The sequence below is a fragment of the Lissotriton helveticus genome, chromosome 6, assembly GCF_964261635.1.
Source record: "Lissotriton helveticus chromosome 6, aLisHel1.1, whole genome shotgun sequence".
Lineage (NCBI taxonomy): Eukaryota > Metazoa > Chordata > Amphibia > Caudata > Salamandridae > Lissotriton > Lissotriton helveticus.
In genome coordinates, this window is record NC_136067.1 from 1067789771 (window position 1) to 1067815183 (window position 25413).

General features: G+C 46.5%; 1 protein-coding gene across 1 annotated transcript in view; it reads left to right on the top strand.

Moving 5' to 3' along the window:
• LOC144763264 (ribosomal protein S6 kinase alpha-2) overlaps positions 1-25413 on the top strand; it is a 1818960-nt gene that overhangs the window by 240787 nt on the left and 1552760 nt on the right. The gene's annotated exons all lie outside the window — the stretch shown is intronic.

Sequence of the window (25413 nt, forward strand, 5' to 3'; positions counted from 1 at the left end):
GCTGCTATGAAACGCTTTTGACGCTGTTTGCGTGGTCCCATTATGAAATCACGCAAGTCAGCACCATCAGTAAGTAAAGTTAGGTGTTGCTTAATTTCAGGCAGTGTGGAAGTTTGTAGCCATTGAAGGCATAATTTGCCCACACTGTAGGTTGTTATTATCCCTGGGTGATGTCTTTGGGGATATCTAGGGTCTGGCCTGGTCATTTTGAAACCCTGTGTTTTATTCAGGAATCTATCTTGACAGTGATTTGTATCTGTGAGCCAGATCAACCATTGTTTCCAATCAGGATGTGTTCTGTTTTGGTTAAGTATATGGTTTACGTCTATTTCTTCATCTGTATCAGAGTTATTGCTAAACATTGTTGGCTTTGGAATAGACGGGTTATTTAAATCTTTGATTTTGGCTAAGCCAAGACAGGTGGTTTGTTGAACAGTGTCATTTAAAAATATCATTTGTTCTGGGATCATGCAGGCTCTAAACAAAGCTTCTAAACCCTGTACTTGCCATTCTTTTGTGCCCCAAACACTTTTCAAATCAACATTTTTGTCCCAATAATCGAATCCAAAAGTATTCATTTTTTCAAAGAATGAATCAGAATAAATCAATTTTGTGTTGGTTATCATGGTTTTGGTCCCTGTCTTGTTTGACAATTTATAATAAAATGTTTCAGCATTACTAGTGTTAAAACCTTGAAAGTATGAATATTTGTCATAAACGGTTCTAGAGCTCCCTTTTGGAGGTGTAGCACAATGTTCCCATTGATTAAAATTTAAAACATTTCTAGGTTGTGCAGATTTATGCAAGAAATGGTTACCATAGTGGTTATAGCAATACATACTATCATAATTTGTAGAACCTTGCAAATAATCATGTTTTGTAAATTTAGCAGACATTACTAAGTCAGACATCATATTGTTTATACTTTCAAAGTCCCAATCATCAGCAAATGAGTTTGGTTTTGCAAAGTCACTCAAAGAGATCTTAATTTGGTGTGGATATTTCAGGATCTCGACCGGACCATAAATTTCATAGTCAGTGTTGTCCCAGGCTACCCCACCAGGTATTGGAATTGCTGTGAAGTTGGCTGAAGAAAGTTCTGAAGAAAGTTCTCGTTTCTCGACGTGTGAAGACGTGTGTGGTTTGAGGACCAAGTTGATGTTCTGACTTGCTGTGTCCATTTTAGCATATTTTCCCTCAATGAAGCGTCCCAAAGTAAATACCATGATGAGCCTAAGTATGAGGATAAATGCACCAAAACCCACCCAAAATTCAATCCATGGAGAAATCAGATATGTTTCTTTTAGTTGTTTCAAAAGTTCCTTCGCTTTGTCTTTAAAGGATTTTGATGATGGCTGTGTCTTTTGTTCGCTGAAGCCTTCAGAGGAATCATCGAAGTTGATGAAGTAACCGGATGCAGTTCTGTCAATTGTTCCAATTGGTTCAGGATTTTTGTTTTTTGCATTTTCACTTGGTACTTCAGTATAGATTGGTGTGTCTCTGCTAAATGTCTTTATTTGGGTTTTCAGAGGTCTAAGTTCTATTGCATTGTTGCATAGTCCTTGTTGTTCTTCTGTAGGCGTTTCGAATGTGATGAGCCTCTTTGTTAGGACCTCTGTACTGGTAGCAAACCTTGGTGTTCTGCTACTTATTGGGAGTCCACTTGGCCTACTGTTTGTTATTGGCCACATGTTGTGGTTTTACCAGGTCGATGGATACAACTCGGTTCTCCTTTTTTCCAGCAAGTGGCGGTAGTACAACTGATCTTGTCCCGTTGACAGACAAGACAGGAACTGCTTTTCTGTAAGAAGGCCCAAATTCCTTCTTTACCGCGATCTTCTCCCTGACTAGATCCCCGACTTTTGGAATCCAGACAGGTCTTGCTGGGACAGGTGGTGATTCTTCAGTGGTTGTTGGCTGTTGTTTCAACTGTATGTTGCTCAGGTCTTTTCTTGTTTTGTTTAAGTCCTGCAAAATAGCCAAACGGTCTTTGACATCAAAGCTTTTTTCTGTTACCACTGAAGTCTGACTATCAAGGTCAGAGATCAACATCTTAATTCCGAATAATAATTCGTACGGACTGAATCCCTTCAGAGAATTTCTTGGCAAGTTATTTAGACTACGTTGGACACTTATTAGATGTTTGACCCACCCAGCTCCCGAACCTAATATCCTTTCTATTATAGATTGCTTTCTGTCTTGGTTTTTTCTTTACACCATCCCATGCCCTCAGGAAGGAAGTGAGAAGATTCCCGCTGGGCTGTGCTCATTTGGCCATTCTTTCCCCCCCCCAGGCTGGATTGCCTGAGAAAAAGAAAAAAAATGGTCGAACGTAGCATGCTCTTAGCGTATATGCCATTTAGACTCGCAAATCTTGTATAACAGTCCGGACGTCAGCTGAGTGCTGTGGATCTACATTATAAGTGGGAACTAGCCTGTATATGTTAATCGCAAGCCATTCTTTTTGCTGGTAACATTATCTGCCTTGATACGACGAGGTATTAAACTGCTTCTCTCCCCACTGCGATCTCTGTTGCAGTTTGGGCAGTTTTTTACAAAGATGGTAAGATGGAGGCTCATGCCTGGCCACCAGTACCGTGATTGTAAATCTTCCAGAGAATCTTTTAATTTAAGGTGTCTGTGACCCTCGCCCATATGTGCGTCTGCGATTAACAAGTTTCTCCTGTCCTTGTTTGGAATCACTCTATCCCCCACTCCAGGGATTCGAGCAAAAGGGACGGAGTTTGCATCGATTATGTATGTATGATTGAGTGGATAGTTGATCGGTAACGCTGAGCAGTCGCCTTTTGATGACGTTTTCACCGCCAGCAATGTTTCACCGTCAATGTATTTTAATGTATGCTTTTTTCGATCTACGGGAGCCGATTTAGTGGCTGCCGCTGCGGCTGTCTCAGCCAATGAATTCCCCACAACGTGAACGCCATCACGTTGATGACTCAGTGAGTGAGTCACGTGAGTCTTTGGTAGTTCTTTCTTCAAAAGAGCTACTTGTTCCCAGAGAAGTCTCTGCTTTATTGGTGCACCTGTGTCATCTTTGTAACCGTTCTGAATCCATGTCTGCAAATCCTTGTTATATGCTTTGACGCAGAAATATGAATCTGACACTATAAGTGTCGGGAATTCGCGATCCGCATTATCTAGCGCCATTTTCAAAGCTATTATTTCAGTTTGCATTTCTGAATTTGTTTCTACTGAGTGTGATTTTGTTAATAGAGATCTTAGTTTACCTCCGCGCCACACTTCTTTTGTGATCTCACATGTGGGATTGTATGCATGTTCTCCCCAAACGGAGGGTTGAGCATGTCCGTCTGTATAGATTACACAGGCGTAATGTCGTAGAGGCAGAATGTCGATTGGCAGAGGATACGTTTTTTCATTTTTTAGATTTTTTAATTCTTCTAGTTCTGGATCAAAGAAGTAGTATACTTTGTCCGTTGTGATTGAATTTACCCATTGTAACCATTCTGGATCCAATGTTGTTGTTGGTAAATTACACGGTGTTGTTAATGCTTCAAAGGCTGATTCAGCTGTTCTGACTGTGATATGTCTACCGTCAGCTATGTCTTTTTCTCTAGTTATTGCGGTTTGAACTGCTTGAACAATTTTTCCTTTGTTGCTGAATCTCTGTTCAGCTTTTGTGTACAAGTGTGATCTGAATGCAATTGGTACCTTTTCTCCCTCATTAGAGGTCAGGTATGTGAATCCGCATCTCCCTGGGATGACTCGGATCACAAGGTTGCGTGTATTATCACGGGTTTCTAATTTTGTTTTAATTAGCATGTCTGTTTGTAAGGATCTCAAAATTTCTGTGTGTGTTTGAGTCCAACTGGATCTTTTAAAGTCTGGTTTAATTAGATCGTAAAGAGGTTTGACCCTTTCTGCGTAATTTGCAATGTAAGTTCTTCCGAAATTTAGGAAGCCTAGAATTGACTGTAGGTTTTTTAGTGTTTTAGGAGCTTGGATTACGGCACATTTCTCTAGGAAATTGTCTGCCAGGCTTTTGCCTTCACTTAATAACTCTTATCCTAAGAATAGGACTGTCAGATGGGCAATTCTGGATTTTTTGAAGTTGAATTTGTAACCCTCTGCAGCGAAACCAAGTATTATGGTGTTCACTCTTTTCAAGTGAGTTTCCAAGTCATCATCTGTTAAGTAAATGTCATCGACATAAGATAATGCTTCATCATCATATTGTTGTAGTAATTCTGTTACTCTCGCTGAGAATACCCCCGGGCTATTCTTGTACCCCTGGGCTAACCGACAGAATTGTTTTTGAGTGCCATTTACTGAGAAAGCTGTTAAATATCTGCTCTCTGGTGCTATGTTTTGACAAAAGAATCCGTTGGAGATGTCCAAGGTAGTTTTGTATTTTTTGCGCACTATGTTATTCATTAGTGCAGCACTGTGTGAGTTTTGCACTGCAAAAGTTTTGCAACATGTGTTAAGGTGTCGGTAATCCAAAACTAGACGATATGAATTGTCTGGTTTGGAGACCGGAAACAAAGGATTGTTCATTTGTGAGGTGCAAGTTTCAATCACCCCCTGGTATTCTAGCTGATCTAGTATTTCATTTACTTGTTTTTTAGCTTCTTGCTTAATTGGGTACTGCCTTTCTGCAGTTGGTTGTGATTTTAACTGGATTTTGTGAGGAGGAGAATCCTCATCCCATCCTACATGATTTTTATATAAAGCAGGTGCTAAGGCCACTGCCCACTTTCTAGCAAGTGTGTATTTTTTATGAATCGGGATTTGATTCGAGAAGGCAGGCATAATTACTTCTTCGCCATGAGGGCACTCCCTGACAAACTCTGGTGGCCAGTCTTTTTCAGCTAGAAGTATGTCATAACCCTTTGAGAGGTTATCCCAAAATAGTCCCCTTATTTTCCTAGTCTTATCTCCCTCTATACGTAATGTTATCTCGTATATTTTGTGGGGCTTGCTAACTCTGGTATCTGCAGTTTCCACTTGAAGGTATTCATTCGTGTCCACTGTCTCCAGATGATCCATAAGGACTTTGCGAGCTATGCTCACCTCTGCTGCGCTGTCTAGCATTGTCTGAGCCCACTCTCCATTTTTCAATTGTGTCCTCAGTATTCTCGGCATTGTTAACTACCTTGATACTGGCTACCTTCTTTTTTGGAAATTGTGATTTCTTTTTCAGTTGAGCAGGTTCCTTGTCTTTGGACTTGGCGTGCTCTTCTGATCGTCCTCTTCTTTCCGATTTCTGCGAGGAATTCTGAAAAGATTGAGAGGGACGTGTATCAATGTCTTGATATCTATCAGGTTTTTTAATATTATCCCTATTTCTAAGGTTATATCTATTCCCAGAGGGTTCACTCTGAGGTGACCTTTGTCTCGGGTTTGGAGATTTCTCTCTTCGCCTAGGAGACCTTCCTCTGGACTGGAATTTCTTTTCTTTAGGATTGGATTGTTTGTTCCCATCCCAGTTCTTTTTTGGTGAATTATTATTATTATTAAAAAACATTTTTTCTGGACTTGTAGTCAGTTGCGGTTTTACTGGTATTCCACCTAGACTATCTCTGCCTAGTTCTTCATAGGATTTTTCTATGATTCTGGCAATTTCAGCTGGTTGGTCTGCTATATCTGTCTCTTTTAACCTCTGGCGGATCGCCACGTTTGCTGCTTCACCCTTTATGTTGGCTAGTAATATAGCCGATACCTGCTTGAAGTCTTTTAGTAATTTCATACCAAGAGTTAAAGCAGGTTCTGGACCGTATTCATCTTAAATTTGTTTTAGCACATCTGGTATTACCGAAATGGATGGAACACCGTGCGTTTTTGTGTAGATGGAAGCAAAGACTGTACCCCAAGTGTCACAGTCCTCAATGTGTGGTGCGATTCCCATTGGGAGACATATAGTCAGAATCCTGTGTTTTTCTAATGGGGTGGTGTCAGGAAACACCGCCTCTATTTGGGTAATTTTCTGTGCCAACCAGAATGGTATTTGTTCCCGTTTATCTGGAACTTTACCTAGGCAGGATTGGATGTTCTGTGGTGTAATTTTATTTGTGTTCCCCTGGTGAGGGGTCAGCTGTGGAAGTTTAATCGCTGGCTGTATTGTTGAAGTCCGCATTACATACTGAACTAATTGTCTGTGAATTTTTAGTAGTTGTTTTAGCTGTATTAGCAGCTCTGCTGCAGGCATTCTTTCGATGTCTGGATATGGTGTGTATCCGGCTAAGACCGGCCACGTTGCTCCTGGTCTTCCTAAAGGACCGAGCCTTGTAATGTGATTATTATGTTTTAGGGCGCCATCAAATAAGAGCAAATGCTCTTGGAATTTGAGTGGTACTTCCACCTCCTCGAAAGGAGTGTACTCATTAGGAGGTTCCTCTACTTTGTAATAGTGGAAGTACTTTGTTATAGTATTAGCTGCTGGAAAATGTATCCATGTATAGTATACCTCTGTCTGCCGATATTCGTGTGCCTCGATTACGAATATGACTGTGCCACCTCTAGGTGTCAGTCCATTTTCTATAAGTTTTAAGGTTATAGATCTTCTTTTGGCGACCGGAATGAGTATTATATCCGCGTCTGCTGCTTGCATGGTAGCATCAGCATCTGCTATTTCAGTAGCTAATCTAGTAACCTCTCGTTCTTCATCGCTGTCCATTTTACTGACAGGATGGTATTATGTTTATTTGCAGATCAGGTTTCTTTATGGAAACAGAGATTAGATGCACAATATTTTGGAACACTGTTTATCCTTCAACGTTGACTTAGACCAAGAACCATACATAGGAGTTCCCTCCTGCGAGGTTTTGGAGGATATTATAACCTTTCACCCACTCCAGATGTCTTTGGAGTATTTGGGAAAAGGGGTCTGAGTGAGAAAGCACGACTGAGTTACTCTAAATGTCTTACGTTAGTTTTATCGCCCTTTCCAAACGCGTTGGGCGCCATGTAGTGTAGCTCCTATTTTCCCAATAGGCTCTGCGCATTGGAATAGTACCTACAGCAGTAAAGGCCTAGGCCAGACGTTAACTAGGTCTACTACTGTCGATACTAGACTTAATTTTTGGGTTTGCCAGCTAAGCTCAGAGTTCGCTAGAAACTTTCTCGAATGTTCAAGGAAGGATTAACTCCCCTGATTAGACAAGAAGGGATTTAGTTTCTGACAACCATAGAACATGACAACTTTGCTCTCCCCTAATCAAGAGTCAATCTCAAGAGTCGTGTGAGCACAAGGCAATTATTTTACTCAGTCAGTACGTGCATTCTTAGTCTCATCAGAGTGTAGAGAAAAGGAGGAGACGGGCGTGTTCAATAAAAGATGTTATTTATTGATCAGTCTCTTTTCTCGTACAAGAGAAAATGGATCGATATTATTGCAATACTTATAGTTAAGTAAAGTGCATACATTAAAAGCAATAGTATAAAATAATACTGTAAAAACATTGATATGGTTTCTGAGCCATATGATGTTTAAAATGATTAAAATATATTTACATACACATATACATTTGACTAAACGTACTCAACTGGTGTTTCTAAATACGCCTACCCCGTGTACCTGACCTAAGTCTAATACGTGGGTGGGAATAGAAAGTTACAGTTTAAGTTAAGTTTGTTTTTGCCAAGTGAATAACTAAAGAATTCTCTAGGAGGGGTTATTCAGTTCTGTACCTGGAATTTAGGATGAATGAGGAATGGTATCTCTTTCTCTGCTCTCGATATTCCAGGCTGCCTGCGAGGGCTGCCCAGAAGCGCCGGTGCTGGGTCTCTCGGTTTGAGATAGCAGCGCGTCTCTCAGCGCGTCAGGAAGGCGGGGCTGCTGCCTGCGGGGTCTGCTTCTGCTCTCGGCTTCGGCAAGTATGGCTGCTCTGTCTTGTCACCACGCGTGTGTTTGCATAGGGCAAGGTCGTCAATATTTATACCTTAAAGGTGCCGGGATTGACGTAAGGATGGACATAGGTACGTCAATAAAGATGTCATACGACTTGCTCGTTAGCACATTCTTTACTAAAGTTCTCTGTGAAATCAAAACAATGGCCGCACGGATTATCCAGGTTGTCATAGGTTTGATTTGTTATGAGAACGTCGTATGCCTTATCAGGGGCTGGAGGAATGTCGCTTGTCTAATTAGATCTCAAGCGTTATGACCTAATCAGATAACACGTTCCTGTGCCGTAGTGTGACTGCGTCAGATAACGGTATCTGCATCATGGGGGATTTCTTGCCTCATGGGCTGACTGTTAGTTAACTAGCTAGGTAGGTTAACCAGAATATGGTCAGGAATAGGGGGATCGATTCAGAACCTATAGAAATACACGACACGACAACTGCACCTGCTCCGACTGCCTGGCCCTGACGTCGAAGGCTAGGCGGGAGCGGTCCCGCAAGCGGCTCGAGCTCCGGTAGTCGGCCCCGCATCGCTCAAGGTCCCGGTCCCACGGGTCGGAGTCCTCGCAGCTCCGGGAGTGGACATCGGTCGTCGGGATCCAAGTCCTCAGGTAAGAGGCATGAGAGGTCGGAGAGGCATCATCGTTCCTCCGACCCACCCCGACGCTCAAGTGATGCGGCCTAGGGTTCGGGTGACACCACCCACGTGGCTCTGACTGAGTCGCAGGCGTCGCCGCCTGCCCCACTCCTTCGGGTCCCTGGGCATGACGCGACGCGGGAGGAGGTCGAGCGGTACCTCATGGCCATGAGGTCCCTCCCTTCTCAGCCAGGTCCCGTGGCGCCTATGGGCCCAACGGCCCTGGCTGGAGGCCCTAGTGGGTCGGGTGCTCCGGCCCCGACGCCGTTGGGTGCTTCGGCCCCGGCGCTGCCGGCGACTTCGGTCCCGGCGCCGCAGGACCTCACCGGATCCACTTCCGGATCCGGGTCATCACCGGTCGACCTCACGACCTCACCGGCGCCGGCCCCGCGTGTGTCCCCCCGGCGCCCCCTGTGGACGCAGTCCCCAATGTCCCCCTCGGCCCGACTCTGGCGCCGGAGCGGCGCCGCTTCCGACGGCCTTTGGAGAATTTTATTTCCATGAGGAGGCCCCGTCTGTTGACCCTGTTCTACAGGAGATGGGTGACGAGGGTGATTGGGAGGGGCCTGATGACCCTCTGGCACGGGAGTGCCAGTCTCAAGAGGACTGGGCATATGAGCTTGGGGAGGCCAGTGGTATTGACACTTCGCCAGACACTGGATTTGTCTCCCCTCCCACCGTGGCTACGGAGGAGGGGGCTGCTTACAGTGTAGTGTTGACGAGGGCGGCCAAGGCCTTAAACCTTGAGCTCCCCGTCGCGGCCGTGAGGACTAACCTCCTCACTGAGGTCCTTAAACAGCAGGCAATCTCCAGTGAGCTTCTGCTGCCGTTTAATGAGGCCTTGTGTGACGTTCTGGTGGGCACTTGGTCCAAGCCTGCCACAGGTCTGCCTGTGGATAGGAACGATGCCAGAAGCTACTGCCCGGCTCCGGGCGACCCTTGCTTTTTGTCCACCCATCCCACCCCCGAGAGTCTGGTCATCCTGGCCTCTACTTCCCTGACTGCATTTCCGACAGCCCCGCCCGATCGAGAATCCAAGAGGTACGAGCAGTTTGGGAAGAAGGTGTTCTCGTCCCTGAGTTTGGGACTGCGGTCTGTCAATACCGCATGCCTCTTGGGCCGCTACACCCACACCCTGTGGGACACGGTCGCGGACGTGCTGCCACAATGCCCGAAGGAGGTCCGGGCTAAACTCGCCCAAGCCCTTGCGGAGGGTCGAGATGCAGCGCGATATTCCATCTGGTGTGGGCTGGATACCACGGACTCACTGGGCAGGGCGATGGCAACGACGGTGGCGGTTCGACGCCATGCCTGGTTGAGGACCGCCAACTTTTCGGCCGATGTCCAGTCTACTCTTCTGGACATGCCGTTCGATGGCCGTCGCCTCTTTGGCGACAAGGCAGACCATGCGTTGAGCGTTTTAAGGACTCCAGGGCTACGGCCAAGTCCTTGGGCCTCTCGGCCACACGCCAGCAATCGGGTGCCTTTTGCTCCTTTCGTGGCCACGGAAGGGGCGCCCCCACACGTGCTGCCAGCCACGCACCGCAGAATGTTCAACAGCACGGTGGCGGCCGTGGAAACCGCCGTAGAGGCGGTCGGGGATAACGGCGAGGCCAGTCCACACCTCCCTCCGCAGCACCTGCCTCAAAACCTTCCTAGTCCGTGTTTTCAGGCCCATGTGACGCCAGTGGGTGGCAGGGTTCGCCATCACCTCCTCCACTGGCGCACTGTTACGTCGGACAGGTGGGTGCTGCAAAACGTCCGAAGGGGCTACTCCCTCCCCTTCGAGGCGTCCCCTCCAGCCATGCCACCGCAATTCCACCCCGTGTCGGGGGATCACTTGCTACTTCTGCAAGAGGAAGTCACGGCCCTCTTGGCCAAGGGGGCCATCGAACGCGTTCCTGGGCCAGAAGTAGGGTGTGGTTGTTATTCCCACTACTTTCTGGTACCCAAAAAGGGCAAAGGGGGCCTACGCCCTATCTTGGACCTACGGAATGTCAGCGGCTTCCTCCGGAAGGAGAATTTCAAGATGCTGACTTTGGCTCAGGTCTTAGCTGCCCTGGACCCCGGAGACTGGATGGTAGCGTTGGACTTGCAGGACGCTTACTTTCACATCCCCGTCCTGCCGGCCCACCGGCGTTACCTGCGGTTCATGGTAGGCCACAAGCACTTTCGGTTTACCGTGCTCCTCTTTGGCCTTACAAGCGCCCCACGGGTGTTCACGAAGGTGATGGCGGTGGTCGCAGCTCATCTGCGCAGGTTAGGGGTGCCAGTCTTCCCCTACCTCGACGACTGGTTGTTGAAGGCGGGCTCACCCCAGACAGTCGTCAGCCACCTCCAGACTATGGCCGACCTCCTGCACTTGCTGGGGTTCTCCATCAATGTGCCGAAGTCGCACCTGTGTCCCTCTCAGAAGCTCCTCTTCATCGGAGCGGTTCTAGACTCGGCGCAGTTTCGGGTTTATTCTCCCGAACAGCGGGTTCGGGATATTCAGGCTCTGATTCCGATCTTTCAGCCTTTATCCCGACTCTCGGTCAGGTTGACGCTGCAGCTTCTGGGGCTAATGGCCTCCTCCATCCTTCTGGTGCATCACGCCCGGTGGCGGATGCGGGCTCTGCAGTGGGACCTGAAGTTTCAGTGGGCCCAGCATCAGGGCAACCTGTCCGATCATGTCTTGATCTCGGAGGGCACTGCGCAGACAGTTGCAGTGGTGGCTAACGGAACGCGATTGGGTCAGTGGCAGATCCCTCTCCCTACCCCACCCGGAGCACGTGGTAGTGACGGACGCGTCCCTCCAGGGCTGGGGTGGCCACATGGGAGAGGCTAGGATCAGAGGCCTTTGGTCTCCGGCGGAGTCCAAGCTCCATATCAACTTTTTGGAGCTGCGGGCGATCCGTCTAGCACTGAAAGCATTCCTCCCTCCCCTCTGTCCGGGGGAGTGTAGTGCAGGTGTTCACGGACAACACCACCGCCATGTGGTACTGCAACAAACAGGGCGGGGTGGGGTCGTGGACCCTATGCCAGGAGACTCTGCGCCTCTGGCAGTGGCTGGAACATCAGGGCGTGACCCTGGTGGTTCAACACCTGGCAGGTTCGCTGAACGCCAGGGCGGACGAACTCAGCCGTCGGTGCATGATGGATCACGAATGGCGTCTGAACTTGGACGTGGCGCAAGGCCTCTTTCAGGAATGGGGAGAGCCTTGGTTAGATCTATTCGCCACAGAAGAGAACGCGCAATGTCATCAGTTCTGCGCGTTGGAATTTCCAAGGCGGCACTCGCTCGGAGACGCTTTTCGTCGTGAGTGGAGTTGCGGTCTATTGTACGCCTTTCCGCCTATACCACTTCTGCCCAGAGTGCTGAAGAAGATCAGGCGGGACCGGGCCCAGGTTATCCTTGTGGCTCCGGACTGGGCACGATGATACTGGTATCCCGAGCTACTCAGCATGTCAGTCGATCCCCCGATTTGTCTGCCTCTTTGGGAGGACCTTCTGTCGCAGCAGCAGGGGAAGGTTCTCCACCCGAACCTGTCCAGTCTCCACCTACAAGCTTGGAGATTGAGCGGCGGCAGTTGAGGCCATTTGACTTGCCTCCCGAAGTCTGTAATGTCATTCTGGCAGCCAGGCGTCACTCCACAAAGTCGGTATACGCCTGCAGGCGGAACAGATTTGTGGCATGGTGCACAGCAAAGGCTGTGGATACACTATCTGCCCCTCTTTCTGAGGTTCTCCTCTTCCTTCTTTCTCTTGCCCAGCAGGGCTCTGCTCTGGGCACTATCAAGGGCTACCTTTCTGCCCTTTCCGCCTTCTTAAGGCTACCTGATCAGCCTTCTTTGTTCAAGTCCCGTATTGTAAATAGGTTTTTGAATGGCATCACACACATGTTCCCTTCTGTTCCTTTCATGATGCCCCAGTGGGACTTGAACCTTGTTCTTACATACCTAATGTGTGCTCCCTTTGAGCCGCTCCATAACTGTCCTCTCCGTCTTCTTACTTTGAAGACTGCTTTCCTGGTTGCCATCACCTCTGCCAGGAGAGTGAGTGAGCTCCAGGCTCTTTCTTCCACACCTCCTTTCCTCTCTGTTCATCCGGACAAGGTTGTGTTGCGGACAAGACCTTCTTTCCTGCCCAAGGTTGTCACGGCCTTCCACATCAGGCAGTCCATTACTTTGTCCACCTTCTTTCCGCCTCCGCATCCCTCGAAAGAGGAAGAGAGGCTCCACCGCCTGGACCCAAAACGTGCGCTCTCTTACTATCTAGATCGCACACGCCAGTTCCGGGTGGATGACCAACTCTTTGTTGGTTACGTGGGCGCTAAGAAGGGAAAGGCAGTGCACAAGCGGACCATCTCCCGGTGGATCATCTTGTGTATCCAGGCATGTTACTCCTTGGCTAAGAAGGAGCCCCCTGTTGGATTGAGGGCTCATTCCACTCAGGCCACGGCGACTACCACTGCCCTGGGCCAGGGAGTGCCCTTGCAGGACATTTGCCAGGCAGCTACGTGGGCCTCGCTGCACACGTTTGCACGACACTACTGCCTGGACAGCCTTCTTTGGCCGTTCCGTCCTCCAGGACTTTCTGGTGTGATTATTGGTTCGCAGACCCACCACCGGGGTTGGTATTGCTGGCGTATCTATTCTAAGGTAAGGAAACTATCACTAACGTGTCTCTTTCAGATGCACAAGTTACTACTTGTGTAACGATATATCTGTAAGAGACATTAGTTAGTGATAGATTCCTTACTGACCCACCCATCCTCCCCGTTATGCGAACCGATATCTAGGGTTAAGGTCATCCCCTTTCAGGGCCCTAGTTTCATGGCACCAGAGTTGGTTCTATCATGGCTCTGCGTATCTGGCGCGGAAAAGCTGTGTATCAGAACTGACGTCAGCGCGCATGGGCAGCGTCTAAGTACTCCGACGACGTCATTCTGGCGCTAACGACGCCGACGACGGACGCGGAGCCGCGGACGACGCCTGCCGGCGCGCAGGGGTATTGCTACGCAAAATTTTCCGGATCCAGTCTGACGCCTGGGGATATTCTAAGGTAAGGAATCTATCACTAACTAATGTCTCTTACAGATATATCGTTACACAAGTAGTAAGTTGTGCTTACGGAACAGTGCTTGCATTAGTGAAATTGTATACCTTAGCAATATATCTGTATAACCAACTTGCTGTTGTTAGACCTGTAAGTCTACCTCTAAATGTTTTGCTTAACTCCTCCATATTTTTCTGATCTTGATGTGTTAGCTTTTGAACTCTCTGCACTTTACCACTGCCACTGCTAACCCCACTGCTAGCTAACCAGTGCCAAAGTGAATGTGCTAACTCCTCAAAACATGGCAACATTGGCCTATACCCTTTTGGCATATTTAATTTAATTATAAGTCCCTTTTAAAGTGGTACTACATACACTCAAGTCCTGTAAATGTAATGGCATTATTGGGCTTGCTGTACTGATTGTGCTACACACTCAAGTAGCCCTTTAAGCATGTCTCAGGCCGTCAATTGTGGCTTGTGTGTGCAGTTTTACACTTCCATTTCGGCCTGGCAAAATAAATCTTTAAGGAGGAGGTTGTCTGTCTTAAGGGTATTTTATGCTTTACATGACTTTGCGTCATTTAATAGTTATTTTCATATCACAAATTCAGTATTAGTTTATAGAGTAATTTGAACAGCAGCAGGTTGGATGATATCATCAGTGATGTCATCAAGGATACAATTGCGCATGCCATGAGTGATGTAACATGTCAGGTCATAAGCAGTGGATGGCGGGTGCGCAAGTTATAGTTAGCTCGTAAAAACCCCAACTGGCCAAATTCAGTGGGTTTTTTTTGTTTAAAACATCACATTTTGTCAGAATTGTCACCTAACTATAATATGCTTTTAAAATTTTATTTTTTCAGCAAGTTTCTATAGTTTTTCTTTAACGTAAACAAAAGTCTGTTTTGTGTTCCTAACTATAACATTACTTTAAATTTGTGTTTAGTATAAAAGTGTGCTTTTTATTTAAGTTTGAGTCTAAATCTTTTCCAATTAGGTCAATTAAAGAGGATTACTTGAGTCTTCTTTTGTAAAAATTGACTCATTTATAAGTACTTCAGAAGTATTGCTAGAGTATCACAGACTTATGGCACACACACAAAAGACATCTGCAAGGTTAAAATCAATGTCTTGCTCCATTTACAGGAGTTCCTGTTCTTCCAGTAACATTCGGTAATAGCACTTTGGTGTCATCACATCGTGCGCCAGGCACTGCACTTGCGTCTGAATTTTCAAGCTTTTTTGTGGCTTTATTATGGTCTATGGAGATGAGAGGGAGCAAGAGATGAAAGAAAAACAAGAGAACACTCTTTAGCCCACCATGAAGTCCCTGGTGTGAGAATTTCTTTCTATTTCTGCGGGTGAAAAAGAAAGTGTCCTCTCGTTTGTGACCTACAAGTTATGCAATAAGCAGTTCTCTAGGAGGAATGATAAAAAGAATAGCCATGGGACATCCGACATGTGGAAGCACATGTGCTGCATTCATCCTGTACGTCTTATGCATGCTGAGCAATGGCATGATACGGAGGAGGTGTCCACCTCAAGTTCTGATCCTCCATCAGACCATAAGTACAGTGCCTAGAAAAGTGATGCAGGGCCAGTCTGACGTCAGTACGGTATCAAATTATGGTAACATATTGCAGGAGGCGCATCCAAGCTGTATTTGGGTTAAAACAAAACACACACTTCAGTGAGAGACAAATTAGAGTGGAATAAGTGTCTCAAGAAGAATTCCTTTCTTTTTTATCTCTAAGTTTACATGCCCTGTTTTTATTTTTCGGGTTGAAACCTAGAAAAAAGACAGAGGGCCATATGTATCAAGCTCCCCATTTGCGATTCTGAACTTGCGATTTTTTGCGAATCGCAATTGCAGAATCACACAATGGTATGTATGTAGGAAATCGCAATAAAATTGAGATTTCTTAAAAATCGCTATTTTTAATGCGATTCCCCTAATAGCGATGTTGTAAGTTAAAAAATCGCAATTTTGCGATTCCTTAACGGAAAAATCACAAAATTGCGAATTTCGCGAATCTGCTAATCTGAAACTCAGGTGCAGCTTGATGACATCACAATCAGGAAGTGTGACTACCCATGCTGCACCTGAGTTTCTGAATCACAGAGTGAAGGAGTGTTGGAGAGGGAACACTGTAGTGGAGTAAGAAAATGCAGGACACAGGAGACATGCCCAGCCAGGACAAACCTCAGCAGCAGCAGGCTGACAACCAGAGGAAGAGGAAACAAAAGTTTTCAGAAGCAGAGCTGGAAGTCCTCATCCAGGAAATGGTTACAAGCCATGAGCTGCTGTTTGGTAAAAAATCTCTGAGGGTGCCTGAGACACGGAAGAGGCGCATATGGGCAGACATCCAACAAAAGGTGAAAGCTATTGGGGTGACACATAGGAGTGTGGAGGACATGCGTAAGCGCTGGTACGACATATGCCAGCGCTCCAAAGAAAAGGTGGCTGCCAGGTTGGAGCAAGCAAGGAAGACTGGTGCAGGGACCTCCACTGACTCAACACCTTTGGAGGAACTTGTGGAGGCAACACTACTTCCTGAGAGTGTCATGGGTGTGGCTGATCTGGACAGCTCCGACCCCCCAGGACAAGGTAAGAGGCATGCCATCACACCCCTGACCCCACCCCAACTACCCCCACGCACCCAGCAGCGACCCTGGGGCAGGATGAAACTAGAAATTCACTGCAGGTACACAAACACACACTGCAATGCATTCTGGGAGATGTAGTCACATGCACATTACATTGGTGCATTTACACCCAGCCAGTCCCCAAATGCATGTGCACATCAGGAAAGTAAGAAACAAAATACATGCCATCCCAAAAAGTGAAATTTAATTATTGTCATGTGCTAGTCAGAACAGAAAATAAATGTGTGCTTTTATGTCCACAGCATCAACTGCAAATCAGACAACAGGCAGTGTGAGACAGGCAATTCCCCTACTAGACCAGCAGCTGCGCAGGAGGATGAAAGTGAGGACGAGGCTAGCCCAGTGAACCCGCCCAAGCGCCGCAGGAGGAATGTTGTAGGACCACTTCCCCCTTTGGAGGACGAGAGCCAGGACACTGATGGCGATGGCCAAACTGATAACACACAGCCAGAACCACAACAGCGCCCCCGTACAGAGCCAATGACAGAAGTCCCAAACAGGCGCAGGTCCCGTGCTGCCACAAGTGCTGTAGATCCAGGGGATGGGTCCGTGTTTGCCGGGCTTGAGTTGAACATGTTGCAGGTACAGCGGCTGCAAGCAAAAAATATAAAGTCACTCCAAAGGGAAGTCAGGGCAGGCTACAGGAGCATGACATGTGCCATGAACGCACTCTGTGCTTAACTCAGGACTGACCGTGCAGCCTGGAGTAGGGAGATGCAGCGCCTGGACCTCTACACACGGGCGGTGAACCACCTGGCCTCTTCCAACAACATTTTAGCTAGACGCGGCATCTGCATGCAGCGCGAGGTGGCGCACAACAACCAGGACGTGGCAAGGGCCCTGCTCCAAATCTCTACGGCTGTAGATGAGCTGCGCGCAATCCGCACTACAGGGCCAGGAGTCCTGACTGCAACTGATGAGGATGCCCTATCAGTACAGAGCAGCGCCACCCCCCACCAACCATGGATAGGCACCGTAGTGGCCGTAACATTAGGGCTACTGAACCAAGTGAAGGAGGCACTGTGCATCTCCAAACAGGAGCTTCCTCCCGCCAGCGCCGCTTGTAAGGAGACATACATGGGACCACAGGATGGGTGCAGCTACCCACTACGCATGGACACTTGCCCATGATGGGATACTTGCACTGTGCATGAACATGTGCTGGACATTTTGAAGGACATTGTATTTCACTCAGCCTGTGTGACGTTAACAATCCTGATGTTAAGGAATAAAAACACAGTCTGACAATTGTAATTTAGCATTGTGTCATTTTCTCCTACCTAACAATAGTTGCGCGTAATCTCATCCCGCCTCTGGCACCCAGCAGCTGCACCAGCTACACCGGCAGGCATGCGTCCTGGAGCTGGCCCCTCCACATCTGATGTGTCAGTTTCACTGACCTCCACCGGTGTGCCTTTCCTGATGGCGATGTTGTGCAAGATGGCACATGCTACCACTATCTTGCAACAGGTTTCTGGGCTGTATTGTAGTGCCCCTCCACTCAAGTGTATGCACCTAAATCTGCTTTTGAGAATCCCAAATGTCCTCTCAATGGTGGCTCTTGTTGCAATGTGTGCGCTGTTGTACCGCCGCTCCACTGTATTGGCTGGATTGAGGTAGGGCGTCAGTATGAAGTCACGGACTGCATACGCACTGTCACCTGAGGGGAGGAAGGTACATGGTTAGACACTGTCCTGCACATGCTATCCTTAACAAGTGTGTCCACTGTTCATTTGTGAGTCTACAGTGTATCCCACTGTGGCGGAAGATGTATGAGTCGTGCGTGCTGCCAGGGTATTTGGCAACATTGTCCGTGATGATGTGTTTTGCATCACACACCACCTGTATATTCAGGGAATGGTAAGATTTGCGATTCCTGAACACGTACTCATTGTGGGAGGGGGGATATTGCAACGTGCGTCCCATCTATGCATCCAATGACATGGGGAAATTGGGCAATTTGATAAAAGTCCTGTTTGGTCTGGTGTAGTGCCTGTGGGGTGCTTGGGAAGTGAATGTGATGGGGCAGCCTCTGTACCATGGCATCAAGGAATGCATGGAAAAAGCGCAAAAGAGCACTTTGTGACACCCCTCCTGCTGTGGCTATCACCCCTTGAAACTGCCTGATGCCAAGAGGTGCAGGGAGCACAGGACCTGGATGTGGGTGGGGATGGATTGTGTCCTGCGTGTGGGGTGTTCACGGAAGGGTTTGAGTTCCTCAATTAAGTCAAGGATACTCTCTTCATCTAGTCTGTACTGTGTGTAGATGTCCTCCTCTGTGCGCTGGAAGATGGAAATGTGCGCACGGAATATCCTCTCCTGGCGTCTCCTCCTCTGTGCAGCAGCTCTCAGTCGCAGCCTCCTCTCTATCACGTAAATCCCAGACATTGTGGAAAAGTCTGTTGCATTGTGGACCTCCTTATATAGTTTGCACCTGGTTACCACCTGCTCCCACTTGGTGGTAATTGCGATTCTGTAAATTGCGATTTTCGAGAATTAGCAAATTGCGAATTTTTGATACATTTCATTGCGATTCCTTACTTTGCGATTACCCAATTTGCGATTTTCGCTAACTGAGGTAATTGCAAAATAATGAATCGCAAGGAAAATTGCAGAATTCTGCCTCTCGCAACGAAAGGAATCGCTATTTTAGCGATTTCTTATTTTGCAAGAAAAGTTTGCTACATACATTCGGAATAGCGAATTTTTAATCGCAAACGCTGTTTTTGCGATTCGCAGCGTTTGCGACTAAAAATTAGCTTGATACATATGGCCCAAACATTTTACAAAATGTTAAAAACATACCCAAAAATCAGTTCTTGTCGGAACCGCTTTTGCTTGTTTAAAAATAGAAACATTTAATTTTGTTTGCCATGTGTGCCTCTTTATGTGACTGTATCATAACAGTCTGTGACAAAAAATTTCTGTGAGATTTGTAAAGATTTTTCTCCAGGTTTGCATTACTTTATAAATGTCAACCTGACTCATAGTTCATGTTCATCTTTATAAACCAACATTAATCACTATTTGTGTTGGTTTGGAAGCAAAAGTCATACAACATAGTACAAATCACTACTTTGCATTACTTTGCATCAAGGGGGTGTTCAAAAGGATTCCTGTACATCCACTTATGGATTTGGATGGCAATCCATATCTACTAATACTCGTAGATATGGATTGGTGCCTAACACATATGCATTCCTGAGGTTGGCATAAAGAAAATAAACTATTTTCTCTTAATTTTGCCTCTTTCTATAGTACACATTTATAGAGGAAATAGGCTTAAAATGTAGTTTCTGTGAAGAAAGAGGCTATTTCCTGCATAACAACTGTTCTGAGCGCAATTTAAAACCCTTGTGCTATAGGGTTTGGAGGGGAGTGGGAACTCCTTGAATATTCAAATAAAAGGTGATGGGTGTTCATATAGGGACTTAGTCACCGAATGGGGCTTAACTATCCAGACAAACTGGCCTTTCTGTGAAGAGCTGTGCACATGGTGAGGTTTATGGGTAATAGATACTTGGCTTTCTAATGGTTTGGTGTGTCTGCAGGGAGGGGGCTTTCTGTGAGGGGGGCTTAGTACACAACACAGGGTATTCATAGTAGTGGCTTGGCCACATAATGGGGCTCGGGTGTCTGGAGGGAGTGGGCTTTCATGAGGTCATTAGCACAAGGAGAAAGGTGTGCATGGCAGGGGCTTAGCCACTGAATGGGGCTTGGCTTGTGAAGGGAATGGGCTCTCCATGAACTCTTCTGTACCATGCGGAGGGTGTATGTAGTAAGTTCTAGGCCCCTTTATGAGGCTTCGATACTTGGAGGGAGTGGGCTGTTTATGAAAATGTCTGTAGAAGGTGAAGAGTGTGAGTAGAAGGGGCTTGGACACCCAATGAGGCTTGGGTGTCTGGAGGGAAAGGACCCTCCATGATGTCTTTTGCAGAAAACAAAGGGTGTGGACAGTAAGGGCCTGGCCACCTAATGGGGCTTGGGAGTTTGGTACAAATGGGCTCTTTATAAAAACTTCTGTCCAAGATGAAAGCTGTGGGATGTAGGTAGTAGGGGCGTCAAAACCCAATGGAGCTTGGGTATCGTTAGGGAGCAGACTCTGCAAAAATACTTCTGTCCAAGGCAAAGTAGGGTATACGCAGTAGGGGCTGCACCACCTAAGGGTCTTGTGTCCAATTTTTACTTTTCTCAATGGTACAGTGGTATTCCCACAGCAGCCAGCACACACCCTGTGTGTTTTCGTGACATCCCACTGGACTACAACAGGATTTGCCCTGGCTCCAGGTGGAATTTTGCAGGACAGGCTGGCTGAAAGACATTTTGATTGCATTTTACCCGCTAAGCTGCACACTTACTCCTTATTTACTTTTACATTTCAGGACTTGGGGACTGATTCCCCGTGTCCTGTAATGGCGGCAGCAACATCTCCCATGGTACCAAGACATCTGATGTAAACAAAAGACCTCACCATCAATCAAATTACTCTATTTTTTAAATGTGTGGTACCACAGGACTCTTGCTGGAGTCCCTTGGGACCAACTGTCAATATGTAATTAACTTTAAATCATAATTTTGCAAAAACGACTCAACAGATTTACACAAAATCAGAAAAAGCATACTTCCCATATACAAATCAGTATTTACCCTGCTCCAATGGGAATAGCCCAGCCCGAACTGCCAGGCCAGGTCCTCCCTGAACTGGAACACAAGCAACCCATGAGCAGTTTCTCCCTGATTGGGACTCATCACCCAGGTATAGCTTGGTTCCAGTGGCAAATTGAGCACTAGCGCCCTTGCAATGCACTTCTAATTCCCTCCCATGAATCATCACTCATGACATTTTCTATGCCATCATTCATAACTGCAACACCTGAAATTAAATTATTGATAACAAGACAGTGCATGGTGGTGCGCATTACAATTACTTTGGGGCACACATTATAATTACTTGAGATAACTATAACTGATGGATTTCAGTGGTTTTGTTTTTTATAAATGGTATGTTTTATCTGACATGTTTCCCTTACCATAATATCCCTTTCACCTTTGTGATCTGTTCCCTGACCTAGAGAGTGAGTGCAGGTTATACCCACACTCCTGAGTAAGAAACCCCGGTGTCCCGTGGATAAGCTTCCTAAGACACTTCTGAGTATTGGTCCATGGAGGCTGATATTGATTCAGGAAACACACTCCCCACCCCTACATTAGAAAATGTCACCAGATATGCGGTCAACAGGACCTCATTGAGGCTTGGGGAGGTGAGGCCTTTACCCCTTCCCCTCATTTAAAAAATCATCTGATGGGGATGGTGTCTCCCATGATCTAAAGACACTTGAGGAGGAGGGCCACGTGATTCCTCCCCTTTTTAAAACTTCAGACCCAGGGGAAGGGGTTCCTGGGCCCCAAGAGTGAGTCGGAGGGGGGGTGCATACCTCCCTCCATTTATTTCATATTTGGCCCCAAGGATAGGGTCCATGGAGCCTCATTAAGGCATGGGGAGGGGATACTGCGAGGATAGGGTCTCGGGGGCTGTAATCAGTTTGGGGAGGGGCACCCATGCTGCCCTTCCTTTCTTCAAAATGTGATGGCCCCCAGGGTATGAAGTCCCTGGGGCTGAAATTGGCTCAGGGAGGAGGCCTGAGCCCACTCTTTACCTTTAAAAAAAAAAAGAAATGTGGTTTGAACTCAAGGACCTGGCCCACCCAACGAGTAATATTTTTTCTGCCATCCTGCAGAAACACAGTAGGATTGAGGCAAAAAAACTAATTTTTAAACATTTTGGTCTGGGGTGTCCCTTTGGAACTGCCCTAAAAGGGATAGAGAGGTAGGGTACCCCTGCCATTCAGCCATATCTCCCATATATTCTTTTTTTGAGACTTTTTCAGGACCGGGGAGTAAGTCCTCAGGTCCTGTAATAGTTGTTGCAATTCATCGTATCATGTTGAGGCCAGCCAATCAGAGTGCTAACTCCAGTTGGGCACTCACTCATGCTGGAGCTATGTGGAGAAAGGGAAATATGCCCCCTTTGTCAACAGTAATTCTCAAATGTTTAAAGTTCTCCTGTACCCTCTATGCTACTGTATTCAAGCGAGCCTGGCTGCTGAGGGGTGATACCCTGAAACCGGTCCCAGAATGTTTGTTTTCCGGTCCAAAGAAAACCTGCCCCGGCAGTTCGGGGTGGACTGTTCCATTGGGGAGCAGGGTCAAGATTGATTTGCATATAGTTGGGTCTACACTGCAGTGGCATGGTGAGCAAAACGACTATGGTTTTATCCAAGATCTGTGACTGGGGGTTAATGTTTGACAATGTTCAGCATTCCGTCCATCATCCTTTGTGTTGCTACGGTAATAAAGGGCCAAACCAGGGACTGCATCACTTTTTAAATCCTTACTTTTTTGTTTCTTCCAGCTATACAATCTTAGCGCATAATCTCTACCAATAAAGACGATGTGTGACACCTACACCTTGAACCCCTCTTTGTTTTGTGTAACATCCTGTATGTACATTGATTTACACTACACACTTGTATGACTTATTGTCAGTGTGTAATGTTTGCATGTGATGTAAAGTAAAAAAATTATCAAGTGCCATTTACATTTTTATTTGTGTAAATACAGATACTTCTGACATACAATGCATGCATGAGTGGCACGAAGTCAAAAACCTGCCTCCGGATCTTAGCTTCTCTGAAGAACTTGGGAAGTAATAACACTCCGTGTGCTTTGTTTCTCCATCACAATGGCACTAGGTGTTATAGTGTAGGTAGGTTTCTGCCAGGATTATACTCCAACAAAAGCAGGGATGATGCTCTTTTAAATTCACCCTTTATTTGTGCCCAGATGGAAGTGAAAATAACCATGCCCTCACTGTCTGCATATTGCTACTGGGAACAGAAAGCAAACAACGTGAATAGAAAGTAAAATAGACAACATGCGGGCGCTGCTGAATTGTGTACCGGTGCAAATTACACCAGAACCTGTTCAGCATATTTCATGGAGCCAGACAGCTAGCTCCCCGATCCAGCTGAATTGGCTGCTGGATCGGGGATCCGTCTGATTCCCCCTTCATTTTAGCAGTGCGCATAGGGGAATAATTTAGAACTTTGAATGCAGCAGCACATTGGATAAATGGGTTAGTGAGTCCGAATAACATGCTTTTGAATCAATCTTACTGCATATACCGGCATGCTCTTTCAGGAGAGAGGAGCATCTGTCAAGTACAGTTAGCAGAACCGTGATCGAGCTGCAGAGCTGATGCATTCGAAAGTTGTGGTATGACGCAGCCAATTTATATATATATGTTTCATTCGTTCTCCAGAACCAGTCAAATACGTATATTCATTCAGCAGACGATATTAAACTCTACTTCTTTTCGATCCTAAAAAACTTTTAGACGCTTCATTTTTTTCTGGCTGCACTATCTCTTTATTTAAACTTCCTTTTACAGCATTCCAAACTCACCACATCTATCCTTCTGTTTACAGTTTGAGCATGGTTGCATTGCTTAAAAAAGCACCTCAAAGCTCCCTTTTCTTCCTACCACATCTCTGACTTCCTTTGCACGCCCCTCTCCTTTCATAGCCACCCTTCTTTATCTTCTCCTCAATCCACTTCTCCCTGAGGCTCTTTCCCATTTGTGCTCCTTTACTCTGCTCACGCTGACTCCAAGGAGACATCTTTCCCTGTCTGTCAGACTCTCCTAAATAATTCAACCTCATCTTCCGTCAGGCTCTTGCTTTTAGCTGCTGACCTGTTCGTTTCCCTTCTGCTGGCTTATTTACCAGTCTTCCAACGTTTCAACGTGCAGTTGATTTTGTAACTCAACTCCACACGAGATTGTGTATCAAACAAAGTGTTGTAACTGCAAATCAATAAATGCACAGGTATTTTCAAGATTATTAGCGATGTACTATGTGACAAAGCACACAAAAACAAAACCCGCCCATCCCCTCTTTCCATGGTGGTGGAAACACATTAATAAAGAAAGAAATTAACATGCATGTGGTTTCTGCGACTGCATTTACTTTAAATTTTAAATTAGGGGTGTGTGGAACTTTCAGAGTTTTACTCTGGGGTATTCCACAGAGTTACGCAAAAACTCAGTGAGACTCCATGTAGTTCCATGAGTGGCAGAGTTGTGGCTCGTCATGCTGATTTTTAGGACCCGGAGTTTATTCCCACACTGTAAAAGCAGCGTGAATGGCACCACTGGGTGCTGCTCCTTGCTGCAGCTCGAGTAGATTTCCCACTCAACCAGCAGCCTTATCAATGTGAGTGGCAGCTTTCTCAAAGAGAGCGTTAGCAACCGGTTACAGCCGCCAGCATTGAGAAATCTCACTGGAAGGCGGTCTAGTGTTTGATTTTCTTACTCACTAATTTACCATTGGTGAGCCATGCCCAAGAAAAAAAAAACTCCACCACGCTGCGTTTGTCGTAGTTTTTTTTAAAGCAGAGCACAGAGTGAACAAATCTCTGTAAACTTTGCTGGAGGAGCATTCTACTGCCTACCTCTCTTTAAAGGTCTGTCTTTCTAATGTGCCAATCTGCAGTCCATTTTTGGGAACAAGTGAAAATTATATGACAACAAAGGGAACCAGGAAGGACAATATTTAATGGGGTCCAGAGTACGTGTCCAAGAGACTAGCCACAAAGTAATGTACAAAGTTCCCCAGGTGGGGTGATGAGAAGTTAGAGTATGTCAAATGAAGCGTGCACAGAGAAAGATAGAAGAAAGCCAAAGAGGGGAATACCCTAGTTGGGACTAAAACCCTCACACACCTAGCAAGCTAGATGTCATGCTTCATCATATGGGTTTGCTCCTCGTCGGACTGGTGCTGCAATGTCCGGCGGGCACCCATAAAGGGGCTCTTTAACGGAGATCTTTAATCCCTGCCATATGATGCATGCGGGTGTGCGGGGAAGAAAAAGGTGTAGTCGTGAGAAGTGTGGTGAAAATTAAAAAAGGTGGGTCAGTCCACAAAGAACTTTATTAGCGTGGCTGGTGCCCTTGGTTAAAATGGTGGGAGGGGAGATAACTGCTACAGGTAGTATTGAGCAAGATACCTACAACCCCCTGGTATGGTTAACATGTTTCATGCCCGGAGGGCAATTCATCAGGACCTGTCCTGACCAGACGGTGGGGGTAGGTGTTAGTGGCACTGACCGCACGCCATCCGGGTT